We start from the raw sequence: 5437 nt of genomic DNA, 5'->3' as shown, positions 1-5437 counted from the left end.
AAAAAAAAAAAAAAAAAAAAAAAAACCTAATGTCCAAAGAATGAGCCACACCTTGGATTTCGCCTTCATAATATAAATCTGCTAATGGGGATTTAGCTTAGTGGCACTGTCCCTACCTGGCAAGCACAAGATCCTGAGTTCAATTGCTGGCACTGGGGGAAAAAAAAACACAAAAATAACTGCCATAATCAGAATCAATTACCCCAGGCATTACAGTTATACCTTGCAAGTTTAGGATGCTTTTACCCATAATTAATCCAAAGTGAAAATCCTTTTGGGTATCTGTAGCCATATCTCTGTTGCACCCAGATGGTGATATCCCCAAAGACCACCAAGGAGTCGAGTCCAGTGCAATCACACAAGGCGTTTATTGCAAGCTCTAGCCTGGACCCCCGGACCTCACAGACGCAGTGGTTCGGGTACTGAGAGCCCCGCACCCGATTTCAAACAGGCTTTTTATTAGCAAGGAAACGGAACTAGGGGCTTTCTAGAGGGGTCAGTGCCTGATTGGTTAGCATTGAGCAAAGGCAGATGTGTTTCTATTCTATTGGCCAGGGCCAGATGGCCCTCCCTGCCCCAACCACAAGTTCCTGCAAGATTAACAGAGAAAGCCTGGTTATAGTTTATGAGCACTGTTGCGGGTTTTTTTTGAGAACTGGGTCAAAAGGACACTCTAAGGCTTTTCCAGTAACTGGGTGGTCGCCAGACTACAAAATGGAGTCATTTTTTAAAAATGGCGTCAGTTTGGTCTCTACAATCTCTCCAATAAATGTTACTTTCTAGGTCACAGGTAGATCTAATCTTGTGCTTCTTGGAGTTCCGTCAATGAGTGAAGCAGTGTTTCACCTGGAACCTGGGGCAGATTGATGATCATCACCTGTACTGGAAAGGTTCCTGTTGTTTGAAGGTCTGGGGCCAGGCCCAATCCTGTTTCCCATAAGTGGGGTGCTATTCTTATATTCAGAATGGCAATTCTTTGCCAAGTGATTTCCCTTTTCACACCAAGGGCAAAGACCAGAGGTTGAGGCCTGGGGATTTAGTTTAGTGGCGCTGCACCTGCCTTGCAAGCACAAGGTCCTGAGTTCCATCCCTGGCAGTGCAAGAAAAGAACCAAAAACACCAGAGGTTGGACTGGGATCTCCCTCTGTAAGAGGTAGAACTGTGTCTCCTGATTTAGCCAGAGGTGAACACTGTTTATGAATGTGCCGTTTTTCCACAATTAAAACATTGGATATTATTGTTTTTTGTAATATTTAGCATGGCCTGAGCCAGCATGGAACTCTTAGAAGACTCTGTTCTTATATCTTGGCAAGCTGTAATATAATTTCCATGATCCTTTGTAGTCCTAACGGCCCCAAGGGCTTGTTTACAGTCCTTATTTGCATTCTCAAAGGCCAATTGCTGTACTATTATTTTAGCTGCCTGCATGGGGAATCTATCTATGGACTGCCTCCTGTAGTCTAGGAAGAAACTTGAGTATAAGGCTGTCTGGGAGCCCTGTAAAATACGTAGAAAGGACTCAACTGGGGTGCCCTCAGGGACAATGGCTCATGTGCATTTCATCAGTTATAGCCCTCTTTAGGTAGGCCATTGATAGGTCATTTGCTGGTTGCTCTATTTTGGACTGCTTTTTCTGCTGCAAGTTCTTGTTACTGTACATTAAAATGAAGATTCTGGCTTGGTGATAAGCAGGAATGGGCAAAATGTTTAATGTCCTCTGGGCCATACACAAAATGGAGTCTAAGAGCCCCAGTGTAAAAGGCCCTTCTGCCCCACTATTGATTACACTCTATTTAAATTCCTTCAGTGCCTTATACCCTATTTCCTGTTGTTTGTGTATCATCTGCTGAGGTTTATCAGGGTCTGGTCTGACTATGACAGAGAAGCAACAAGGCCCAGTAAGATCCCCTGCCCTAGTAGATTGCTGCATGAACTCTTGATATTTAGACACGTAAGGATAGCCTCCACTAGCCTCCAGAACTTTGGGAGGTGTGGGCCATAAAAGGGGTTTTTTATCTTCTATATGATGTTTCCCTTTCTTCAATCAGGGGCAACAGTGGTGGTAGTGGTAGCTGTACCCATACATAAAGGTTCCAATATAGATTTTATCAGACTCCATGTTGAAAAAGCTTTTGGTGCAATTCCTTCAGCCTTGCATGGGCTCTCCTTAAATTTTCTCCCACTGTATCGCAGTTGTCTGTATCCAAAGTTCCTGCTGTGGGGAATCAGATTGATGATACCCTGCAGCATTTTGGAAAGAGAATGAGCACTGACCTGAGCCCTGGCCTGTTTCACTAACGTATGCAACAGCTGTACATACCTCTCTCTCTCCACTGACAAATTCTGCCCCATTATCCTGGTTAGGAAAATCCTTTCCATGGTGCAGCGACTTATTGTCACCTTTTTAAAAAGCCAGCTTCCAGATTGGTCCCATGGAATTCCCTGACTAGTTTCTGCTCCTTTCCCACTCCATTGTGTCTTCCCCTCCAGGTCTCATGACACTGTTCAGGCAACAGTTACTGGGGGCTGATCCCATGCTCAGCTACCTTTTATGTGTTATCCCTCAAACCTACCATCTTACAGTTATGGATCTTAAAGATTTTTTTTTTCACTGTCCCACTCCATGAGTAATACAAAGAGAAATTTGCCTTTTCCCTTCCAGCATTAATTCTGCCCCCCCCAGATATCAATGGGAAGTTGTTCCCCAGGGTGTGATTAATAGCCCCAGTACCTGCCATGATTTTGTGTTGTGTTCTTTACAACCCTCTCGTGTTGCTCACTTTGATGCCTTTATATTTTATCATATATTACATGTATGATAGTCTGCTTGCTCACCCTGATTCAGTTGTTCTCTCTCAACTCTGTACTCATTTAATTTTTCTCACCAAAGTTGTTGGCCTGCAAATTGCTCCCAAGAATGTCCAATAATCTCACCCTGGAGATATTTAGGGCATGTTATCACCTAAAAAAACTATCTAGGATTCTGGGCATGGTGGTGTATGCCTATAATCCCAGCACTCGGGAGGCTGAGGCAGGAGGATGACTGAGTCTGAGACAGCCTGAGTTACATAGTGAGTACCAGGTCAGTCTCAACTACATAGTGATACCCTGTCTCAAAAAACAAGCAAAACTGTATAGGGCCAAGGTTTTAGCTGAGTGGTTCTGCCACCTGACTTGCAAGTGCAAGGTCCTAAGATCAATCCCTGGTACCAAAAAAACCAACTATCCAATCTTAACATCTCTAAACTTACTCTAAATTTATTACATCTCCTGGGACATGTTAATTGGCTTTGCCCATGCATGGAATTATACTTACAGTTTACAAAACCTTTTAAAAACTCTCAAGAAAAATCCTGACTCTTTTCCTTAACCCTCTCCTCTCAAACAAAGATAGAGATAACACAAATTGTAGCCTGGTTATGCACTAGGCAGCTCACTTGAACAGATTTACAGAAACTATACATCTCATTATCCTCAATGTGCCACATAACCTTAGGGGTCTCTTGTGTAAATCCCTTTCCTCTCTTGGAGTTCTGAAATGGATTTTTCAGTGTCACCATCATAAAAAGAAACTTTGTACTCAATTTGAACAGTATCCTGTTGATAGAACAGAGCGACACCTTGCCAGATCCTCACAGACAGACCCTGACAGGCAAAGACTAACTTTCAAACTGCTCTTAGTCTGAATCCATGTAGATTGCCATGGCTGACTTCATAGAAAACTTGAATTTTCTCTCATGATGAAGTTCTCCATGGTCTACAACTTTTACCTTTTTCATTGTCCTCAGTCCTATCTTCTACTTCCATTACCCAGATGCTTCCTGTGTTTCTGTGTGGGTCTGGAAAATCTGGTATGGGTGTATTCACATGGGGGAGGATCATTCATGAAAACATTTTTTGTCTTACTCAGCAGTTCTCCACTCAGAGAGCTGAACTTGACTGCCACCATAGCTGCACTACATTTCCCTAATCAACCCCTCGATACTGTGCTTGAGTTACCTATGTCATGGGGACTCTTCAAGTGATTGGACCTGCCCTTATTCGTAATGGAAATAATGAGACCCTGTCACATGTTTGGACATCTGCAAAAACTTGTCAGGCAGTGCCCCTCACTTTTTTGTGTCACACATGCAGGCTCTCGCTCTGTTCTTCCCCGCCCTCTTGTGGAGGGGAATACTCCCACAGATATTTTGATTATGTTTACTACCTCTCTGGATGAGACTATCCTCATCACTTCTTTCATCAAGGAGCTAAGCCTCCTATCTGTTCTTTTCACATGACACACAAACCAGCTAGAGAAATCATTTGCACGCATCCAGACTCAGAAACAACTAAAATCTACTTATCAAGCAGGAGCAAATTCCCAAGGTTTAAAAGGCAATGAATTTTGGCACATGGATGTGACTTGCTATGACTCTTTTGGCAAAAATAAATATATTCATGTTTCTGTTGACCCCAGCTACATAAATTCCTCTTTACAATTGAGTGAATCTGTAAAACATGTTAAATATAATTTATGCTCATGCTTTTCTGTAGTGGGATTACCCTCACAAATTAAAACTCATGATGGCCCTGCCTATGCTTCCAATTCTCTTAAGGCTTTCTCCCAACTTTGGCATGTTAAACATGTTACCAGCATAGGGCTGGGGATTTAGCTCAGTGGTTCTGCTGCCTGCCTCAAAAGTGCAAGGACCCGAGTTCAATCTCTGGTACCAAAAAAAAAAAAATGTTACCAGAATAGATCACAACTCCACAGGACAGCCATTGTAGAATGGTCCAGTTGGCTTCTTAAAAATACAGTTGTTAGGGGAGGGGGTATTGTAGAGAAACTGTCCTCATGGGAAAAATTATGTAAAGCACTCTTTAAATTTTTTTGACTGACTCAGTTTCACAGCAGTAGCAAAACACTTTATTCCCATTTTAAAAAAGAAGAAGAAGAAGACCAAAGCCATTGTTTCTTTATCAACAACTGCTGTGAGCCCCACAGTGATTTGGCCCAGTGGAATTGCTCACTTGGTGGAGGGGGTATACATACATACATACATCTGTTGTCACCAATAGGCCCTCTCTGGGTCCCTACAAAATCTGTGTGTCCCTTCCATGTAGAACTAGGGAGCAAGCAATCCTGTCCCTTCTGAAGCTTCAGAAGACAGCAGTACCACCTCACCCCGGAATGAACAAGGGGAAAAGGATAGGTTCCCTGCCCTCTACAACACATTTTTTGGGTCCCCCACCACCAGGGGGACTTTAACAAGTTTACTAATCAAGGTAAAGAAACTACAAATCAAAGGACCTCCCTTTATTCCTGAAAAAATATTTCTTGCAATGATGGTATGACAGCCAGATCCCAGGCTGCAAAGGTAAAACAGTTCCTTATTTCTTGAGCTTGCTGGTACGTTTACCTCAAGTAAGTGGCTTTTTTTTTTTTTTTTTTTTT

General features: G+C 42.7%; 3 protein-coding genes across 9 annotated transcripts in view; 2 read left to right on the top strand and 1 right to left on the bottom strand.

Annotated features, from left to right (window-relative positions):
* Positions 1–5437, top strand: part of LOC104873989 (periphilin-1) — a 282429-nt gene that overhangs the window by 19366 nt on the left and 257626 nt on the right. The gene's annotated exons all lie outside the window — the stretch shown is intronic.
* The window catches only part of LOC104873985 (zinc finger CCHC-type and RNA-binding motif-containing protein 1), a 179219-nt gene that overhangs the window by 33856 nt on the left and 139926 nt on the right, over positions 1–5437 (bottom strand). The window lies entirely within an intron of this gene.
* The window catches only part of LOC104873987 (periphilin-1), a 62074-nt gene that overhangs the window by 19390 nt on the left and 37247 nt on the right, over positions 1–5437 (top strand). The gene's annotated exons all lie outside the window — the stretch shown is intronic.

The sequence above is a fragment of the Fukomys damarensis genome, unplaced genomic scaffold (genome assembly GCF_012274545.1).
Source record: "Fukomys damarensis isolate Sample0158 unplaced genomic scaffold, DMR_v1.0_HiC HiC_scaffold_15, whole genome shotgun sequence".
NCBI lineage: Eukaryota > Metazoa > Chordata > Mammalia > Rodentia > Bathyergidae > Fukomys > Fukomys damarensis.
Note: the sequence above shows the minus strand (reverse complement) of the source record. Positions and strands in the feature narration are given on the sequence as shown.